Below are 23,115 nucleotides of genomic sequence, written 5' to 3'. Positions count from 1 at the left end.
AGCACTTGTAATCGGTGCCTCCCACCTCAATCCACCTAATATTGGGGTTATGGCGAATTGATGAGAGCAGGTGCTCCGTCACTAGGATGTATAAGAGAGGGGACAGAGGACATCCCTGCCTTGTCCCATTGGTGATTGTGAAAGGTGATGAAAATGTTCTGATGCACCCCCTGGGCCTTGGGACACCTGGAGTCGGGCCCTTTTTGGTGGATGCTGGTGGTTGTAGTCTTCGTGGCGGCGACCCGGTTCCGTGGCTCAGGGTGGTCAAACTAGTGGCGGAACTATTTATGTGGTTTTGATGTTTAAATGTCCGACTACGCCACCCGTGGATTGCGGTCAGAGTGAACCGCCGCTGCAGGGAAGACCGCTGAGGCTGGTGTTGTGGGTGCAGCAGAGCGTAGCATAACTCCCCACGGGAGGAGTATAGCCTCAGGGCAGTGTATGCGGAGGATGGGGGTGATGGTGCAGGGCAGCAGCAGTAACGACACGGAGTCAGTGATGCAGTCCAGGGCCTTTACTCACAGTTCTTATTATCCAGACCACGTCTGCAGGTAACGGCTGCCCACGTCGTACTGTGCTCACCAGGTGAGGGGCTCAGACAACTCCCAGATAACTTTGGAGCGCTTCACAGGACCCCCTTTGTGTGTCCTTTGTCTGGCCTTTCTTACCAACCCTTCTGTCCGGCTGCCTCGGGCCTCCTCTTGGTAAACTTGGCGCCAGTTTCCCTGACCCTATGTGGTGCCTTCCTAGCGGGTGTAGCGAGGGGCTGCGCCACATAAAATGTCACAGCCTCCGGTTTCTAGCTGAGGGTCGTTTCCTGCCTCCACTAGTTTCGGGGACCGGTCTCCCCCTTTGGCCTGACCCCTCCACGCAGGTGGATTCGGGCGTGCGGTGGCGACTCACCGGTCCGCACCCCTGGGATCCCTTCATTCCTCGGTCCTGGAGCCTTCTCCGCTCCTCTTCCTTCCTTCTCCCTCTTCCAGGCCTGGGCCTCTGTTACTAGGCCCGCCTCCAGAGCAGAGCTCATGCAGAGCCCCTGCTCCCTGCCACTTCTGCTCAGACTTCTCTGCACTGAACTAAGATGGTGCCCACCTTTTATACTCCCTTCTCAATGCACCCAGGAACTGCTTCCTCCCTGCTCCTGCACTACAGGGTTCCCCTTCCTCAGTGTTCCCTCCCCCCACTCCAGCCAGGGACAGGGACTGTCGTGCCCATCTCAGAGGCATATTGGTCGCCCTGCCCCACGGCAATGTGGTGTAATGCATGCAGGTGTCGGGTCCTGATCCACACTCCATCCTTACCTGAGAGTGAGATATCACACCTCTGGGTTAGGTGCAATACCTCTGTAGCAACCGAGCCCTCAGGGTGCTACAGTTCCATTTATCTTCAGCCTAGGTGACGTATTGTGATACAGGGCCGTGATTTTGGCTATAAAAGGGTCCCCTAGACCCCTACCCCAAGCTTTTTAAGAGAATCATATATGGCGTGCCAGGAGACTCTATGGAATGCTTTCTCAGCATCCGAGAGTATCTAATTACAAATTTTTAACTGCATCTAGCCCAGGAAATACTTTGTGCCTAGTAGCAGTGTCTGCTAGTCAGCGGATTATCCCGGCTGTTAAGCAAGCTACACCACCTGTAGTTTGGACACTTAATTTTTTCAAAGGAAATGCTTCGGGACCACGGGATACTCAGTGAAGAGCATAGGAGGCACCCCAAGGCATAGGGCCTGGGACTGGCAGTAGGATGCCTTGCGGTGGACAGCCGAGCTCGATCCTTATAAAAGCTTTTTAACTGCAGCAGCTTTAGTGGACGCTACTGGAGCTGGAATTACGCGGCTGCTGGCATGAGACTTGCCCTCCAATAGATCCTTGTAAATGGATTTAAAGTGTATTCATTCAAATTAGAGAGACAATTTAAATTAAAAAGCTTAGAGCTGCCTCCACCACAGGGGGGCTCGCTCGACCCACCAGCGGACAGGCACCAGTATTGGGAGAGGGGGGCTGGCCGTCAGGGTTCACCGCGGCTCTGGCACAAACCCGGCGACACGGAGGTGGCACGGGCAGGAGCGGACTGAACGTGTCAGCTTCTCACTTTTTGGATTTTAGAAGGGCATGACATGCCTATATCTGTGTCTCCCCCTCCTTTTACTCCTCCACCTCTTTTCTTTTCGCATGACTATATGTACTTGTCACTTTTCCATGTGTTAGTTGTGTCTTCTGAGCAGTTTGTCAGCTTTTGGACACCTTTGAAGGTGTTTTCTATGTGTTTTTGTTTGCCTGCCATTGGTTTTAACGGTGTTCGAAGGTGTTCGACGAACAGTTCGACGAACAGTTCGGCGAACACACGGGTGTTCGACGAACCGAACCGAACTCGAACACTACGGGGGTGGCTCAACACTAGTAACCAGACCCCTGGGGTGCCACACATGCAGATAAAGTTTAGTGCATAAAAAGAAACCTGATTCAACTTCCTCAGGTTTTTGCACCAAAAACACAGCAAAACTTGATACCTACACATATATTTACGTTCCACAGCAAACATTACTAGTTTAGTGTCAGGCAAGTGCCCTAAATTCAAGCCAAACAACTCATTATAGCAACAAAGAGGAGAACATTGAGTTTAGCGGTTAAAAAACATAATTTTTATTAATTCAATTTCTTAAAAAATTGCATGTATATTATAGTATACAGTTTTAGATGTAGAGATGGGTACCCAGTAGGGGCTGAAGTGCCCAGGCTCAAAACACGTACATGGGTTGCAAAAATCAACTGCATTCATTGAACATAGATAAAGGGCTCAGGTAGAATTTATAGCAAGCACACTACACGGGGAGAGGTAGAGATACATTGGTAGTCCATACAATGTTACATGTAGTGGTCCATGCAATAATCTACCTGATGAATCATGCAGCACAGGTGTCTTGCACATAGAAGAGAGTGAATAATAAGATTGATAATACATACAATATCTTGTGCATGAACTTCCGTGCAGCAGATTACCCAGTAGATTGTATCTTTACAGTCCCTGCAGTATTGAACACTCATAAAAAGTAGAGGACCTGTATAAGGGAGCGCTAGCAGCAAGTATATTAATGAAGTATGTCAAGAAGGCATGAATATGAAGAGAGCTCCATCCAGACTAAGAGGTCAAATAAAGAATCAGAGGTAATGCCAAGGGCGGAACTACCGCCCGTGCAGCCGGTTCATTGAACGGGGGCCCCGAGGGAGAGGGGGCCCCTCCAGCCTCCAGCAGGGCCGCCATCAGGGCATGTCTGCCCTGACTCCAGTGTGGGGCCCAGCCGGTAGGGGCCTCCTTGGAGCCCCGTTGGGGGCCCACTCTTGTGAGTCTCTCTCCTCATGGGGCCCCCGGCCCCATGCTAAGCGCCGGGTCCGGGACATCTCAGCGCTGCGCTGCGCTCCTGCGGCAGCGCCTTCATGATTCCCCTGATTTCCGGTCATGTGACGGCGCCGTCACATGGTCGGAAGTCAGGAGAACCTGGTGTCAGCGATTTGGACGAGCGCCAGGATTCTGCAGGGATCGCATGGGGGTAAGTATAACAAGTTTTGTTTTTTTCAAAATACAGTTTACTAGGAGTGGGAGGAATGGGAGGTGTGTGTGTGTGTGTGTGTGTTATAAGAGATGCACATGGGGGGGGGGGAGATGATAAAAGATGCACATGGGGTGGGGGGGATGAGAGAGGTGCACATGTGGGGGGAGGGGGATGAGAGAGGTGCACGTGGGGGGAGGGGGATGAGAGAGGTGCACGTGGGGGGAGGGGGATGAGAGAGGTGCACATGTGGGGGGGGATAAGAGATGCACATGGGGGGGATAAGAGATGCACATGGGGGGAGATAAGAGATGCACATGTGGGAGGGGGATAAGAGATGCACATGGGGGGGAGATAAGAGATGCACATGGGGGGGATGAGAGAGGTGCACATGTGGGGGAGGGGGATGAGAGATGTGCACATGTGGGGGGGATGAGAGATGCGCATGGGGGGATGAGAGATGCACATGGGGGGGATGAGAGAGGGGCACATGTGAGGGAGGGGGATGAGAGAGGGGCACATGTGGGGGAGGGGGATGAGAGAGGGGCACATGTGGGGGAGGGGGATGAGAGATGTGCACATGGGGGGGGTGAGAGCTGCACATGGGGGGGTGAGAGCTGCACATGGGGGGGATGAGAGAGGGGCACATGTGGGGGAGGGGGATGAGAGAGGGACACATGTGGGGGAGGGGGATGAGACAGGGGCACATGTGGGGGAGGGGGATGAGAGAGGTGCACATGGTGGGGTGGTGAGAGCTGCTCATGGGGGGGTGAGAGCTGCACATGGGGGAATTGGGAGAAAATGAGCTGCACATGGGGGAATTAGGAGTAGGGGGATAATGAGCTGCACATAATGAATGTGGGGTGGGGGAGAGTAAATGATAAATGACGATGGGGCGGGGAGAGCACGGACATGATATAATGAATTGGGGCAGGGGGTGCATGTAAATAATGAATGCGGGGAGCAGGAAGTATAGAGTAGAGGTTCTAATTAAATTATATATTAAGTGCCTATTTACAGTTAATGGGGGCACCATGGTGGATTACAATTTATATTTGGAATGGTAGGTTGCATAATAACTAACCATATATTGATGGTGGATGCACGTCTGTATTCAGCTGCGTAATGTAGAAGTTGGGGAATGTGCTCTAGATAACTGTGTTATTTTATGCAGAGACGAGTCCTGGCTGGAAGACGTGATGGCGGTCTGTGCTGGATGAAGGAGAAAAGCGTAGCTGAAGGACTTCACCTAGAGATGTCACCAGTGAGTCAGTGCATTACATGTACACTTACACTATATACTATGTACCGGGCTCCTGTGTATAATGTCACTGGTGATCACTGTATTACCTGTACACTATATACAGAGCTCCTGTGTATAATGTCACTGGTGATTACTGTATTACCTGTACACTGACACTATATACAGAGCTCCTGTGTATAATGTCACTGGTGATCACTGTATTACCTGTACACTAACAATATATACAGAGCTCCTGTGTATAATGTCACTGGTGATCTCTGTATTACCTGTACACTATATACAGAGCTCCTGTGTATAATGTCACTGGTGATCCCTGTATTACCTGTACACTATATACAGAGCTCCTGTGTATAATGTCACTGGTGATCACTGTATTACCTGTACACTGACACTATATACAGAGCTCCTGTGTATAATGTCACTGGTGATCACTGTATTACCTGTACACTGACAATATATACAGAGCTCCTGTGTATAATGTCACTGGTGATCCCTGTATTACCTGTACACTATATACAGAGCTCCTGTGTATAATGTCACTGGTGATCCCTGTATTACCTGTACACTATATACAGAGCTCCTGTGTATAATGTCACTGGTGATCACTGTATTACCTGTACACTGACACTATATACAGAGCTCCTGTGTATAATGTCACTGGTGATCACTAGATTACCTGGACACTTACATTATACATACCATGTATAGAGCTCCCGTGTATAATGACACTTATGGTAATATTAGTAATGTGGTGGTAATATTAGTAATGTGGTGGTAATATGTGGTCTGGTCATGGTGTAGCAGTTTTTCTCCCTTCTGTGTGGTATTATTCGGTCACTATGTTGTGGTAATATGTGGTCTGGTGATGGTGTGGCGGTATTCCCTGTATGTGGTATTATTGGTCATTTAAAAAAAAATGTATATGACATATTCCCTTAAAGAAAACTAAATAAAAATATATCTAAAAAGAGTATTGGATATTTTAAGAAAATTTTAATAGGTTAGAGTAGGGCCCGGCCAGAAGAGTCTACCTTATCGTGGTGGCGGCTTTAAAAATCTTTTGGCCAAAACAAAAGCTGTTGGCTATGTATGTGGCACCGTCACATGGCCGAACGTCAGGAGAGCCTGGTGGCAGCGACGTGGACGAGCGCCAGGATTCTGCAGGGATCGCATGGGGGTAAGTATAACAAGTTTTATTTTTCTTAAATACAATTAATTAACTAGGAGTGGGGGGGATGAGAGATGCACATGGGGGGGGATGAGAGATGCACATGGGGGGGGATGAGAGATGCACATGGGGGGGGATGAGAGATGCACATGGGGGGATGAGAGATGCACATGGGGGGATGAGAGATGCACATGGGGGGGATGAGAGATGCACATGGGGGGGATGAGAGATGCACATGGGGGGGTGAGAGATGCACATGGGGGGGTGAGAGATGCACATGGGGGGGATGAGAGATGCACATGGGGGGGATGAGAGATGCACATGTGGGAGGGGGATAAGAGATGCACATGGGGGGGAGATAAGAGATGCACATGGGGGGGATGAGAGAGGTGCACATGTGGGGGAGGGGGATGAGAGATGTGCACATGTGGGGGGATCAGAGATGCACATGGGGGGATGAGAGATGCACATGGGGGGGATGAGAGAGGGGCACATGTGAGGGAGGGGAATGAGAGAGGGGCACATGTGGGGGAGGGGGATGAGAGAGGGGCACATGTGGGGGAGGGGGATGAGAGATGTGCACATGGGGGGGTGGTGAGAGCTGCACATGGGGGGATGAGAGAGGGGCACATGTGGGGGAGGGGGATGAGAGAGGGGCACATGTGGGGGAGGGGGATGAGAGAGGGGCACATGTTGGGGAGGGGGATGAGAGAGGTGCACATGGTGGGGTGGTGAGAGCTGCTCATGGGGGGGTGAGAGCTGCACATGGGGGAATTGGGAGAAAATGAGCTGCACATGGGGGAATTAGGAGTAGGGGGATAATGAGCTGCACATAATGAATGTGGGGTGGGGGAGAGTAAATGATAAATGACGATGGGGTGGGGAGAGCACGGACATGATATAATGAATTGGGGCAGGGGGTGCATGTAAATAATGAATGCGGGGAGCAGGAAGTATAGAGTAGAGGTTCTAATTAAATTATATATTAAGTGCCTATTTACAGTTAATGGGGGCACCGTGGTAGATTACAATTTATATTTGGAATGGTAGGTTGCATAATAACTAACCATATATTGATGGTGGATGCACGTCTGTATTCAGCTGCGTAATATAGAAGTTCGGGAATGTGCTCTAGATAACTGTGTTATTTTATGCAGAGACGAGTCCTGGCTGGAAGACGTGATGGCGGTCTGTGCTGGATGAAGGAGAAAAGCGTAGCTGAAGGACTTCACCTAGAGACGTCACCAGTGAGTCAGTGCATTACATGTACACTTACACTATATACTATGTACCGGGCTCCTGTGTATAATGTCACTGGTGATCACTGTATTACCTGTACACTATATACAGAGCTCCTGTGTATAATGTCACTGGTGATCACTGTATTACCTGTACACTGACACTATATACAGAGCTCCTGTGTATAATGTCACTGGTGATCACTGTATTACCTGTACACTGACAATATATACAGAGCTCCTGTGTATAATGTCACTGGTGATCCCTGTATTACCTGTATACTATATACAGAGCTCCTGTGTATAATGTCACTGGTGATCCCTGTATTACCTGTACACTATATACAGAGCTCCTGTGTATAATGTCACTGGTGATCACTGTATTACCTGTACACTGACACTATATACAGAGCTCCTGTGTATAATGTCACTGGTGATCACTGTATTACCTGTACACTGACAATATATACAGAGCTCCTGTGTATAATGTCACTGGTGATCCCTGTATTACCTGTACACTATATACAGAGCTCCTGTGTATAATGTCACTGGTGATCCCTGTATTACCTGTACACTATATACAGAGCTCCTGTGTATAATGTCACTGGTGATCACTGTATTACCTGTACACTGACACTATATACAGAGCTCCTGTGTATAATGTCACTGGTGATCACTAGATTACCTGGACACTTACATTATACATACCATGTATAGAGCTCCCGTGTATAATGACACTTATGGTAATATTAGTAATGTGGTGGTAATATGTGGTCTGGTCATGGTGTAGCAGTTTTTCTCCCTTCTGTGTGGTATTATTCGGTCACTATGTTGTGGTAATATGTGGTCTGGTGATGGTGTGGCGGTATTCCCTGTATGTGGTATTATTGGTCATTTAAAAAAAAAATGTATATGACACATTCCCTTAAAGAAAACTAAATAAAAATATATCTAAAAAGAGTATTGGATATTTTAAGAAAATTTTAATAGGTTAGAGTAGGGCCCGGCCAGAAGAGTCTACCTTATCGTGGTGGCGGCTTTAAAAATCTTTTGGCCAAAACAAAAGCTGTTGGCTATGTATGTGGCACCGTCACATGGCCGAACGTCAGGAGAGCCTGGTGGCAGCGACGTGGACGAGCGCCAGGATTCTGCAGGGATCGCATGGGGGTAAGTATAACAAGTTTTATTTTTCTTAAATACAATTAATTAACTAGGAGTGGGGGGGATGAGAGATGCACATGGGGGGGGGATGAGAGATGCACATGGGGGGGGATGAGAGATGCACATGGGGGGGGATGAGAGATGCACATGGGGGGGATGAGAGATGCACATGGGGGGATGAGAGATGCACATGGGGGGATGAGAGATGCACATGGGGGGGATGAGAGATGCACATGGGGGGGATGAGAGATGCACATGGGGGGGGATGAGAGATGCACATGGGGGGGGATGAGAGATGCACATGGGGGGGGATGAGAGATGCACATGGGGGGGGATGAGAGATGCACATGGGGGGGATGAGAGATGCACATGGGGGGATGAGAGATGCACATGGGGGGATGAGAGATGCACATGGGGGGATGAGAGATGCACATGGGGGGGATGAGAGATGCACATGGGGGGATGAGAGATGCACATGGGGGGTGAGAGATGCACATGGGGGGATGAGAGATGCACATGGGGGGATGAGAGATGCACATGGGGGGGATGAGAGATGCACATGGGGGGGGATGAGAGATGCACATGGGGGGGATGAGAGATGCACATGGGGGGGTGAGAGATGCACATGGGGGGGTGAGAGATGCACATGGGGGGGTGAGAGATGCACATGGGGGGGTGAGAGATGCACATGGGGGGTGAGAGATGCACATGGGGGGGGATGAGAGCTGCACGGGGGGGATGAGAGATGCATCGGGGGGTGAGCTGCACATGGGGGGGATGAGAGCTGCACATGGGGGGGTTATGTTTACATAACTTTGTTGCCTTATGAAGCGCAGTGGGGGGGCCCCCAAAAATTTCTTGCACAGGGGCCCACTACAGTCTGTGTCCTCCCCTGGGTAATGCATACCCATGTTAGTGGGATCCGTGCCAGGTCCTCAGCCCAGCCCCAAACGCGCGCTTTCGCAGTGTAGCTTCCTCAGGGGGCGTGGTTATCAGCATATTCCTTCCTGGGTTTTAAGCTGGAAGGACCTTGCCCCATGTGCTCCTACTCGACCAATGATGGTAGAGTGGGCGGCGCATTTGAACTCACTGTGGTCACATCCTCGGCAGCCACTTCCCCCGTCAATTACTGGGGCAGTCACGTGGTCTTGCCGGCACCTGGCAGGAACCATGGAGCGCATGAGTGGATAGAGATAGAGAGAGGTATACCGCATGACAGAGCACATGCGCACCATGCATAACAGGTGCATCTGTATAACGATAGCTATGTGCTGTAACAATAGCTGTATGCTATAATGGGGGCGGGGGGGGGGGGGTCCCATTCAAGATGTAATACCTGTGCACAAAATGGACTAATCCATATACAGATGACATAAAAAAATATATATTACAATATAAAGTGCAAAATGCAATAAATAAGTGTAATGAAGACATTTGGGTGGATAGATGTCCATAGTACGTACAGAGTATAAAAAATTCCACACAATAAATGTAATAAACATATAGATCCCCAGGTCCTGTCTGGTTCATACACATAGATGTTGAGAATGAAGAAAAGTCCAAATTGAACTTAATGGGCTGAGTCCTTTAAGTTATGCAGTCCTATAATCACTGGTCCTAGAAAAGTACTGTCCTCCAACTGTGTGGGCGACGGTTACATCAGGGGGGAGAGAGGAGAGTGGGCGATCTGAAAGAAATTGAGATAGTGTGGGTTTAGTTTTCAGGATGTTCCAGTGTTTCCCCAAACACTCTCTCATGGTATTCCATTCCCCATTATAGGTTGAAATAAATCGAACGGCATCTTGGGCCTCTCGATTCTTTGGGTGGGGGTGCAGTAAGGTATCCCTTCCCCTATTCTTTGCTTTAATGTAACCTCGCTTAATGCACCTGTTGCTATATCCACGAACTTTAAACCTTTCCCGCATATCATCGGATTGTGTCTCAAAGCACGCATCCGATGAACAGATCCGCCTAACTCTCATGAATTGCCCCACGGGGATACCCTTGATGGTAGAATATGGGTGCCCAGAGCTCGCATGTAGTAGTGAGTTCACCGAAGTGGACTTGCGGTGTACATCAATTTGAAGTTGGGATAGAGAATCCACAAAAATCCTAATATCTAAAAAGTCAACCTGTGTTCTACTACTAGAATACGTCAGTCTGATATTGAATCTATTCACATTAAGTTGTGACATAAAATCCTGGAGTTGGCTATCAGTACCCTGCCAGATGATGAATACGTCGTCAATATAGCGTATCCAGCATTGGGCATGGTCGGCAGCCCGCACACACCCCCCCGCCAAAAATCTCCCTCTCCCAAAAGCCCAGGAAGAGATTAGCGTAAGAGGGGGCACAGGCCGCCCCCATCGCAGTGCCCACCTCTGCAGGTAAAAGAAGTCTTTGAACACGAAGAAATTATGTGTCAAGATGTAGGCCAATAGCTCTAGGATTAAGTCACACGTCTGATCATCCCAATTGCTAATACGCAAGAAAAATTTACAGGCCTCAAGGCCATCACAATGTCATATGCTGGTATAGAGAGACTCTATATCCGCTGTGGCCATCATCATGTTATTGTCCAAGGTCATCCCATCAATACGGGCTAGGACGTCCGTCGTGTCACGTGCATAGGAGGGCAATGTTTCCACCAACGGTGTAAGGTAGATGTCAATAAATTTACAAATAGGTTCACAGAGCCCCCCAATACCGGACACGATCGGACGCCCAGGTGGTTCCCATGGGTTCTTGTGGATTTTGGGCAAGAAGTAGATAGTAGGGATTCTAGGTGATTTTGTGATAAGGCCATCATAGACCTTCTTCGGGATAATGCCTCTATCAAGAGCACGGAATAATATGTCCTCTAGTTCGACAGAGTAGGTCGACATTGGGCTTCGTTCCAACCTGTGGTAGGTAGTCTTATCTCTCAAATGCCTAAACGCCTCCTTCTCATACATAGTCTTGGGCCATAGAACAATGTTCCACCCTTTATCTGCGGGTTTGATGACCACATCATCCATGTTTTGGAGGGTATATAAGGCCCTCCGCTGACAGGAGGTTAAATTATCAAAAGTGCGATAGTTTGGGATCCTGCGAAACCCATCAATGACGAGTCTGACAAAAATCTCGACCGCAGGGCATAATGATAGAGGGGGGAACCTTGTCGACCGCACAAGACTGGACTTGGGGAACATACCTATGCACTCAGGGGCCTGTTCCATCAGCAGGTCCTCAAGAGCTTGTAGAGCTTCTCTTTCAAGGGAACTACTTGGAAGTTGTTCTTCTGTCCCTCTAGTATGCAGCTTTTTCAAGATGAGTTGCCTCGCAAATAAGTAAAGGTCTTTTATTGCTAGAAACAAATTAAAGTTATTAGTAGGTGCAAATGACAGACCCTTGGATAGTATTTCCTTCTGAGTAGTAGTCAGAGTGTAGGAGGATAAATTAATCACCTCTAATCCAACCTTTTTCCATTTTTCTTGGTTGGTTGGTGGCAGTATTTTACGTTTTGTAGACTGTTTATCCTTACTCGGTCCCAAATTTTTGTTGGTATGCCACCTAGAGGTGCCCGACACTGACCCCCTCACTGGATGCATAGGATGAGAATGAGGTCGTTCTGGGGCGTAAGTATGTCCTTGTACGAGCCCGTCTCTGATTCCATTTATACATAGTATTAGTTTGTTGATCGTTAACCCCTTTACCCCCAAAGGGTGGTTTGCACGTTAATGGCCAGGCCAATTTTTACAATTCTGACCACTGTCACTTTATGAGGTAATTACTCTGGAATGCTTCAACGGATCCCACTGATTCTGAGACTGTTTTTTCGTGATATATTGTACTTCATGATTGTGGTAAAATTTCTTCGATATCACTTGCGTTTATTTGTGAAAAAAACGGAAATTTGGCGAAAATTTTGAAAATTTAGCAATTTTCAAAATTTGAATTTTTATGCCCTTAAATCAGAGAGATATGTCACACAAAATAGTTAATAAATAACATTTACCACATGTCTACTTTACATCAGCACAATTTTGGAACCAAATTTTTTTTTTGTTAGGGAGCTATAAGGGTTAAAAGTTGACCAGCGATTTCTCATTTTTCCAACAAAATTTACAAAACCATTTTTTTAGGGACCACATCACATTTGAAGTCACTTTGAGAGGTCTTTATGAAAGAAAATACCCAAAAGTGACACCATTCTAAAAACTGCACCCCTCAAGGTGCTCAAAACCACATTCAAGAACTTTATTAACCCTTCAGGTGCTTCACAAGAATTTTTGGAATGTGGAAGAAAAAAATGAACATTTAACTTTTTTCACAAAAATGTTACTTAAGACTAGTGTTGAGCGAACATGCTCGACACTGCTCGGTACTCGCCCGAGCATCACGCTACTCGGGATGTTCGGCGAGCACCGAACATTTCAGGGTTACTCGGGCGGGAGCTCGGGTCTCCGCCCTGCATGTTTGGCGCTCTTTACAGAGCCAATGAACATGCAGGGATTGCCAGCCAGTCACTGTAATGCTGCAGCCATGTTGGTTGTGGGCATTACAGTGATTGGCTGGCCGCACAGCGTCACCTCAAGTATTTAAAACGGGGCGCCGCCATCTTGGACACAGTCGCTCTGGATTAGACAGTGTAGGGTCAGCGCTGCTGATTTAGGGAGAGATATAAACTGCGAAATAGTTAGTGTAGGGTCTGTAAAGGCTGCCAGAACAAACAAACAGTCCTTTTCAGGACTAATATCCATCCCAGATACCAGGCAGGCAGGCTGTATAGGAGACACAGTGGTTATACCAGCAAACGCTGCATTACAGTCCTGTGTGCTCCTGTTGCTGAAATTGCTGGACTTAGCACCAGGTGTCGGGGGCCAGGAAAAATCCTTTTTTTTCCACCTAAATCCTCCTTTTTTTTTCCTCCTTCACACTGTACAAATACCCGTCTTATTAACCTTTTGGTGTGGCCCCCCTCCCCCCCCCCAAAAAAAAAGCGTGTCTCTGATTTTTCAGGCACAAATATAACTGTTGAAAATAGTCTGGTGTAGGCAAGAGAAACAGAAGTGTTGTTTTGCACTTCCACGGTTCAAACCTCTGTATTATCCATTTTGGGCCATTTGTATCTAAAAAAAAAAACAGTTTGAGTGTGTCTCTCACTGTTCAGCCGCAAATATCTCTATTTAAAAAAGTGTGGTATACCCCAGTAAACAATAACTGTGGTTTTGCCATCCCACGGTAAAAAATCTCTATTATTCAGGTTTTGGTAGTTTTTTCCGTAAAGAAAAACAGTAGTGTCTCCTGACTGTTGTGACACAAAAATATATCTGTTGAAAATAGTCTTGTGTAGGCCCGACATCCCAGTGTGGTTTCGCAGTTCCACGGGTCAAATCCCTGTACTATCCAGTTTTGGGCCTTTGGTATCTAAAAAAAAAGCAGTTTGAGTGTGTCACTCACTGTTCAGCCGCAAATATCTCTATTTAAAAAAGTGTGGTATACCCCAGTAAACAATAACTGTGGTTTTGCCATCCCACGGTAAAAAATCTCTATTATTCAGGTTTTGGTAGTTTTTTCCGTAAAGAAAAACAGTAGTGTCTCCTGACTGTTGTGACACAAAAATATATCTGTTGAAAATAGTCTTGTGTAGGCCCGACATCCCAGTGTGGTTTCGCAGTTCCACGGGTCAAATCGCTGTACTATCCAGTTTTGGGCCTTTGGTATCTAAAAAAAAAAGCAGTTTGAGTGTGTCGCTCACTGTTCAGCCGCAAATATCTCTATTTAAAAAAGTGTGGTATACCCCAGTAAACAATAACTGTGGTTTTGCCATCCCACGGTAAAAAATCTCTATTATTCAGGTTTTGGTATTTTTTTCCGTAAAGAAAAACAGTAGTGTCTCCTGACTGTTGTGACACAAAAATATATCTGTTGAAAATAGTCTTGTGTAGGCCCGACATCCCAGTGTGGTTTCGCAGTTCCACGGGTCAAATCGCTGTACTATCCAGTTTTGGGCCTTTGGTATCTAAAAAAAAAGCAGTTTGAGTGTGTCGCTCACTGTTCAGCCGCAAATATCTCTATTTAAAAAAGTGTGGTATACCCCAGTAAACAATAACTGTGGTTTTCCTCTTCCACGGTTCTAATCTACTCTTTATTACCCTTTTTCCATTGATAGTGAAAGTGTAAGCTATTTTACTTCATTTACAATGGGCAAGGCGCGTGGCAAGGGACGTGGAAGTGGACGTTCTGGTGATGGTTCGTGCAGAGGACGGGGCCGTGGCCAAGGTGAAAATGTGCCACAACCAACAGCCACATCTTCTCGCTCCCACTTCTTGACCGAATTACTAGAGAAGCACAGAACAACACCAGTATTGAAAACTGATCAGTGTGAACAGGTTATTAATTGGATAGCAGACAATACTTCCAGTTACCTGGGCACCACCACCTCCGGTCTTTCTTCCACACGGTCAACTCTTAGTAGCCGTTAGTCTCGACCGCATACTCCTCCTAACCGTGATGCTCCTTCCTCCCACCATGCCGAGTGTCGTCAGACAGCAAGTGATCCCACACTTGGACACTCTGAAGAGCTGTTCACTGGTCCATTTCCATATTTGGGCCCCTCGCCTGATACGCTTGAAGTGGTGGAAGAGGAGATCCCATGTTGCGATGCCCAAATATTTGAACAGCCACGGCCACAGGAAGTCGACGTTGGCAATCTGTCACAAGAGGTGGACGATGACAAGACACAATTGCCACGAAGTGAGGAGGAGGATCGTGGTGCGCAAGTGGAAGAGGAGGAGGTGGTGGATGATCTAGTAACTGACCCAACGTGGAAGGAGGACATGCAGAGTGAGGCCAGCAGCACACAGGGGGAGGGAGGCAGAGTACCCCAACAGGCAGGAAGAAGCAGTGTGGTGGCCGCAGACAGAAGGCAGGCAACCGTTCCCCGTAACACCAACACGAGGGACGTTGCCATTACAAGCGGTAGGTCTTCCAGAGTCTGGAATTTTTTTAAAGACTCTGCTGATAACCCCAAAAAGGCCATATGTTCCACCTGCCATGCCAGCATCAGCAGGGGTGACAAAACTACCAGCCTGACCACCACCAGGATGATCAGGCACATGGCAGCAAAGCACCCGACTTTGTGGGGCGAAACCCAGGGTCCACGACCAGTGTCAGCGGGTGTCACCACTGCTTCTTCCACTGTTGTGTGTGCAATAGAACCCCCTGTTGTGTGTGCAAGGCAATCCCCTGTCCATACTGCATGTAAAGATGCCCCCTCCTCTCAGTCTTCACTTGTTATGGCAGTTTCTCAAGAAACAGCATCAACGTCCACGTCCCACCGCAGCGTTCAATTGTCCATAACCAGACCTTTGAACGAAAGCGGAAATTCGCAGCTAACGCCCCACAGGCCACAGTCCTAAATTCGCACATTTCACGACTGCTTGCATTGGAAATGCTGCCTTTTAGGCTGATGGAAATGGAATCCTTCCGCAATCTTATGGCGGTGGCCGTCCCTCGGTACTCGGTCCCCAGCCGACACTATTTTGCCCGGTGTGCCATCCCCGCACTACACAAGCACGTGTCCCAAAGCATCTGCCGTGCCCTCAACAACACAGTTACTGGGAGAGTCCACCTGACAACGGACACGTGGATAAGTGCTTGTGGCCAGGGACGGTACATCTCTCTGACGGCACACTGGGTAAACATAGTGGAAGCCGGGACCCAGTCAGACCTTGGGATGGAACACATCCTCCCCACACCGAGGATTGCGGGCCCTATGTCAGTCAGAGATGCCCCCACAGTGTACAGCTCCTGCGCATCCTCCTCCTCCTCCTTCTCCTCATGTTCAGCCTCCATCTCAGATATCACCACTAGTGTTGAGCCACCCCCGTAGTGTTCGGCTTCGGTTCGGTTCGTCGAACACCGGGATGTTCGAGGAACTGTTCGTCGAACTGTTCGTCGAACACCTTAGAACACCGTCGAACACCGTTAAAACCAATGGCAGGCAAACAAAAACACATAAAAACACATAGAAAACACCTGCAAAGGTGTCCAAAAGCTGACAAACTGCTCAGAAGACACTCTCTTTAAAAAAGCCGGCCGGCAAATTCAGCAGCGGCATACACCGGTACCCGACAATTTAGACAAGAAGGAATAGAGCATCACACATAGATTAGATAGATAGAAACATGTCAGTCACACATATAAGAAGCACAGTGACAGTGTTGGTTACTGCACTTGTCATTTAGTGTAAAGGATTTATTAAAAAAAATATTAGTGTTTTCATGCACCGTCTCTTTAAAAAAGCCGGCCGGCAATTCAGCATCTGTACCCGACAATTTAGAACAGAAAGAATAGAGCTTCACACATAGATTAGATAGATAGAAACATGTCAGTCACATATATAATAAGTACAGTGATAGTGTTGCTTACTGTACTTGTCATTTAGTGTAAAGGATTTATTTAAAAAAATAATAGTGTTTTCATGCACTGTCTCTTTAAAAAAGCCGGCCGGCAATTCAGCAGCGGTACCCGACAATTTAGAACAGAAAGATAGAGCATCACACATAGATTAGATAGATAGAAACATGTCAGTCACATATATATGAAGTACAGTGATAGTGTTGGTTACTGTACTTGTCATTTAGTATTAAAATAAAGGATTTATTATTAAAAAAATTGGCGTGGGGTTCCCCTTTATTTTAGGCTCTAGCGGAGGTTAAGCAGACGGCTGGGGCAGATGTTTGAAGCCTGGGAAGGGGGTAATACCCACGGAGCTTCCCAGGCTACTAATATCAGCCCCCAGCTGAATACATAGCCTTTACTAGCTATTAAAATGGGGGACCCCCCAAAAAAAATGACGTGGGGTCCCCCCTAATTTAATAGCTAGCAAAGGCTAGGCAGACAGCTGGGGGCTGATATTAATAGCCCAGGAAGGGAGCCATGAATATTGGCCCCCTCCCAGGCTAGAAACACCAGCCGTCAGCCGCCCCAGAAATGGCGCATTCATAGGATGCGCCAATTCTGGCACTTAGCCTCGCTCTTCCACGCTGCCCTGGTGCGGTGGCAGGGGGTAATAGGGTTGGGGTTGATGTCAGCTTATAATGCCAGCTGACATCAAGCCCAGGTTAGTAATGGAGAGGCGTCTATAAGACACCCCCATTACTAACCCCATAGTCAAAGTTAAAAAAAACACAAACACCCAGAATAAAGTCCTTTAATTGAAATAAAGACACAATCCTTTATTGTTCTAAATTAAACCATACTTACCATCACGCCCATTCCAGCTGAAGCCAACGATCTCCTGCAATAAAAGAAAAATAATAAAGCAACCTCATCCTTACCTTTCCATGGTTCCCACGACAGCTTCAGCTCTGCTACATCGAGATGACAGGCTGGACCGCAGCAGAACGCTGCCATCCAGCCTGTCATCCCGCAGACACTGAGAAGCGCAGGCATGCTTGCGCTGCTCAGCGTCTCTCTGTGACGACATCCAGATGAGCCGAGGTCATGTCCAATGAACTCGGCTCACCTCTTGCACGTCACTGACAGCGTGGGAAAATTCTCACGCTGAAGCGCTGATTGCAGGAGAATTTTCCCACGCTGTCAGTGACATGCAGGAGGTGAGCTGAGTTTATTGGACATGAGCTCACCTCATGCACATCACTGACAGCGTGGGAGAATTCTCCTGCACTCAGCACTTCAGCGTGAGAATTTTCCCACGCTGTCAGTGACGTGCATGAGGTGAGCCGAGTTCATTGGACATGACCTCGGCTCATCTGGATGCCGTCACAGCGAGACAGTGAGGAGCGCAAGCATGCCTGCGCTTCTCAGTGTCTGCGGGATGACAGACTGGATGGCAGCGTTCTGCTGCGGTCCAGCCAGTCATCTCGATGTAGCAGAGCTGAAGCTGTCGTGGGAACCATGGAAAGGTAAGGATGAGGTTGGTTTATTATTTTTCTTTTATTGCAGGAGATCGTTGGCTTCAGCTGGAATGGGTGTGATGGTAAGTATGGTTTAATTTAGAACAATAAAGAATTGTGTCTTTATTTCAATTAAAGGACTTTATTCTGGGTGTTGTGTTTTTTTTAAATACTTTACTAGAAATTCATGGCGGTCATGTCTAATACTGGCGTGACCCCATGAATTTTGGGCTTGGGGCCAGCTGATAATACCAAGCTGGCCCTAACCCCTTTATTACCCAGTGAGCCACCGCACCAGGGCCCTGGATGAGTTGGGTACAGCGCCAGAAGATGGCGCTTCTATGAACGCGCCATTTTCCGGGGTGGCTGCGGACTGCAATTTGTAGCGGGGGGGGGCCCAGAAAGCTTGGGCCTCCCTGCGCTGCAGATTCCAGCCCCCAGCTGCCTAGTTGTACCTGGCTGGACACAAAAATAGGGCAAAGCCCCACGTACTTTTTTTTTAATTATTTCATGAAATTCATGAAATAATTAAGAAAAAAAGGCCTTCCCTATATTGTTGTGTCCGGCCAGGTACAAATAGGCAGCTGGTGGTTGGGGGCAGCCCGTTCCTGCCTGCTGTACCTGGCTGGACACAAATATAGTGCGAAGCCCCACTTCAATTTTTTTTAATTATTTCAGGAAATTCATGAAATAATTAAGAAAAAAAGGGCTTCCCTATATTGTTGTGTCCGTCCAGGTACAAATAGGCAGCTGGTGGATGGGGGCAGCCCGTTCCTGCCTGCTGTACCTGGCTGGACACAAATATAGTGCGAAGCCCCACTTCAATTTTTTTAAATTATTTCAGGAAATTCATGAAATAATTTAAAAAAAATTGACGTGGGGCTTCGCACTATATTTGTGTCCAGCCAGGTACAGCAGGCAGGAACGGGCTGCCCCCAACCACCAGCTGCCTATTTGTACCTGGCCGGACACAACAATATAGGGAAGCCCTTTTTTTCTTAATTATTTCATGAAATAATTTAAAGAAAATTGACGTGGGGCTTCGCCCTGTTTTTGTGTCCAGCCAGGTACAACTAGGCAGCTGGGGGCTGGAATCCGCAGCGCAGGGAGGCCCAAGCTTTCTGGGCCACCCCCGCTGCAAATTGCAGTCCGCAGCCACCCCGGAAAATGGCGCGTTCATAGAAGCGCCATCTTCTGGCGCTGTACCCAACTCATCCAGGGCCCTGATGCGGTGGCTCACTGGGTAATAAAGGGGTTAGGGCCAGCTTGGCATTATCAGCTGGCCCTAAGCCCGAAATTCATGGGGTCACGCCAATATTAGACATGACCACCATGAATTTCTAGTAAAGTATTTAAAAAAAACACAACACCCAGAAAAAAGTCCTTTAATTGAAATAAACACACAATTCTTTATTGTTCTAAATTAAACCATACTTACCATCACGCCCATTCCAGCTGAAGCCAACGATCTCCTGAAATAAAAGAAAAATAATAAAGCAACATCATCCTTACCTTTCCATGGTTCCCATGACAGCTTCAGCTCTGCTACATCGAGATGACAGGCTGGACCGCAGCAGAACGCTGCCATCCAGCCTGTCATCCCGCAGACACTGAGAAGCGCAGGCTTGCTTGCGCTCCACAGTGTCTCTCTGTGAGGGAATCCAGATGAGCCGAGTTAATGTCCAATGAACTCGGCTCACCTCATGCACGTCACTGACAGCGTGGGAAAATTCTCCTGCACTCAGCGCTTCAGCGTGGGAGAATTCTCACACTGAAGCGCTGAGTGCAGGAGAATTCTCCCACGCTGTCAGTGACGTGCAGGAGGTGAGCTGAGTTGATTGGACATGAGCTCACCTTATGCACGTCACTGACAGCGTGGGAAAATTCTCCTGCACTCAGCGCTTCAGCGGGAGAATTCTCACGCTGAAGCGCTGAGTGCAGGAGAATTCTCCCACGCTGTCAGTGACGTGCAGGAGGTGAGCTGAGTTCATTGGACATGAGCTCACCTTATGCACGTCACTGACAGCGTGGGAGAATTCTCCTGCACTCACCGCTTCAGCTTGAGAATTTTCCCACGCTGTCAGTGACGTGCATGAGGTGAGCCGAGTTCATTGGACATGAACTCGGCTCATCTGGATGTCGTCACAGAGAGACGCTGAGCAGCGCAAGCAAGCCTGCGCTTCTCAGTGTCTGCGGGATGAGAGGCTGGATGGCAGCGTTCTGCTGCGGTCCAGCCTGTCATCTCGATGTAGCAGAGCTGAAGCTGTCGTGGGAACCATGGAAAGGTAAGGATGAGGTTGCTTTATTATTTTTCTTTTATTGCAGGAGATCGTTGGCTTCAGCTGGAATGGGCGTGACGGTAAGTATGGTTTAATTTAGAACAATAAAGGATTGTGTCTTTATTTCAATTAAAGGACTTTATTCTGGGTGTTTGTGTTTTTTTTAACTTTGACTATGGGGTTAGTAATGGGGGTGTCTTATAGACGCCTCTCCATTACTAACCTGGGCTTGATGTCAGCTGGCATTATAAGCTGACATCAACCCCAACCCTATTACCCCCTGCCACCGCACCAGGGCAGCGTGGAAGAGCGAGGCTAAGTGCCAGAATTGGCGCATCCTATGAATGCGCCATTTCTGGGGCGGCTGACGGCTGGTGTTTCTAGCCTGGGAGGGGGCCAATATTCATGGCTCCCTTCCTGGGCTATTAATATCAGCCCCCAGCTGTCTGCCTAGCCTTTGCTAGCTATTAAATTAGGGGGGACCCCACGTCATTTTTTTTGGGGGGTCCCCCATTTTAATAGCTAGTAAAGGCTATGTATTCAGCTGGGGGCTGATATTAGTAGCCTGGGAAGCTCCGTGGGTATTACCCCCTTCCCAGGCTTCAAACATCTGCCCCAGCCGTCTGCTTAACCTCCGCTAGAGCCTAAAATTAAGGGGAACCCCACGCCAATTTTTTTAATAATAAATCCTTTATTTTAATACTAAATGACAAGTACAGTAATCAACACTGTCACTGCACTTCTTATATATGTGACTGACATGTTTCTATCTATCTAATCTATGTGTGAAGCTCTATTCCTTCTATTCTAAATTGTCGGGTACCGCTGCTGAATTGCCGGCCGGCTTTTTTAAAGAGACGGTGCATGAAAACACTATTATTTTTTCTGATAAATCCTTTACACTAAATGACAAGTGCAGTAAGCAGCACTTTCACTGTACTTCGTATATATGTGGCTGACATGTTTATATCTATCTAATCTATGTGTGAAGCTCTATTCTTTCGGTTCTAAATTGTCGGGTACCGGTGTATGCCGCTGCTGAATTGCCGGCTTTTCATGTTTCACTGTTGGCACTGTTCCCATCGATTTGGGCAGTCACTGTAATGCCACAACCACCATGGCTGTGGCATTACAGTGAGTGGCAGACAATCCCTGCATGATTGGTGCTCTAAATAGCGCCAGACATGCAGGACACGCTTTTGGTGCACGAACAGTTATCGAACATAACCTCGAACAGCCGAATTTTTTGCAAATCGTTCGGGTTCGTCGAACAACTCGAACACCGCCCAAAACAGCTCGAATTTGAGATTGGCGAACAGTTCTAGTCGAACACCGCTCATCTCTAATCACCACATCAGTTACAAGCTGGAAGCATTGCAGTACTGCCTCCGCCAAGCGGCAACAGGCTGTGCTGAAACTCATAAGCTTAGGTGATAAACCTCACACTGCTTGTGAGTTGTGGACAGCTGTGAAAGAGCAGGCAGATCTGTGGCTGAGACCGCTGAACCTACATCCCGGCATGGTCGTGTGTGACAATGGCCGTAACCTGGTGGCGGCTCTGAGGCGAGGTGAGATCACACACGTACCATGCCTGGCTCATGTGCTTAACCTCGTGATTCAGGGGTTTCTTAAATCGTACCCCGAGTTGCCAGATCTGCTCGTGAAAGTACGCCGCCTGTCAGCTCATTTTCGCAAATCGGCTACAGCTTCCGCCGCCCTTGCTGTGTTGCAGCAGCGTTTGCAGCTTCCGGCACACCGACTGGTGTGTGATGTCCCCACACGTTGGAACTCTACCCTCCACATGTTGCAAAGGATTTGTGAGCTGAAGAGAGCAGTTGTGGAGTACCAGCTGCAACAAGGTCGTCGATATTCAGGTCAGACTCCACACATAAGACCTCAGGAGTGGACCTGGATGTCTGACATATGTACCATCCTGACAAACTTTGAGGAGGCCACCAAGATGGTGAGTGGCGATGACGCCATCATTAGTGTCAGCATCCCACTTGTCTGTCTTTTGCAACGCTCTCTGCAGAGAATTAAAGAGGAGGCATTGCAGCCAGAGTATGATGAGATGGATCAAGAAGCCGTAGCGGGCGATTACACACAGCCCAGCCTCATCTCATCCCAACGTGCATTGGGGGACAATGAGGGAGAGGAGGAGGAGGAAGAACAGGAGCTGCTATCATGCGTTGTAGACGGTAGTACCTGTACAAGTGTCATACCGTCGGTTCAGCGTGGGTGGCCTGAGGACAGGAGGGAGGAGGAAGAGGAGGAGAGCATGGTCAGTCGTCATCTTGGTGAGGACACGGAAATCTTGCCCGTTACCAGTCTGGCACGCATGGCTGACTTTATGTTACGCTGCCTTAACCGTGACCCTCGCGTTGTCAAAATGTTGGGTGACAGTCATTACTGGTTGGTGACACTTGTAGACCCCCGCTACAAGGAGAACTTTCACTCTCTTATTCCTGAGGTGGAGAGGTCTACAAAAATGGGGCAATACCAGAAGGCCCTTGCTGCAGAACTCTTAAAAAAATTCCCATCTGAACACGCT

The 23,115-nt window shown here is 48.1% G+C and overlaps 1 long non-coding RNA gene across 1 annotated transcript in view; it reads right to left on the bottom strand.

Annotated features, from left to right (window-relative positions):
- The window catches only part of LOC141171139 (uncharacterized), a 61,467-nt gene extending 52,036 nt beyond the window's left edge, over window positions 1-9,431 (bottom strand). The window contains exon 1 of the long non-coding RNA XR_012252325.1: window positions 9,288-9,431. This is a non-coding gene — a long non-coding RNA (uncharacterized lncRNA). The remainder of the gene's footprint in view (window positions 1-9,287) is intronic.
- Between the last annotated feature and the right edge of the window lie 13,684 nt (window positions 9,432-23,115).

This window comes from Phyllobates terribilis, unplaced genomic scaffold (assembly GCF_046119375.1).
Source record: "Phyllobates terribilis strain yellow unplaced genomic scaffold, ASM4611937v1 Scaffold_1__5_contigs__length_1240528914, whole genome shotgun sequence".
NCBI classification, from domain to species: Eukaryota; Metazoa; Chordata; class Amphibia; order Anura; family Dendrobatidae; genus Phyllobates; species Phyllobates terribilis.
This window is presented reverse-complemented; position numbering and strand designations above follow the sequence as displayed.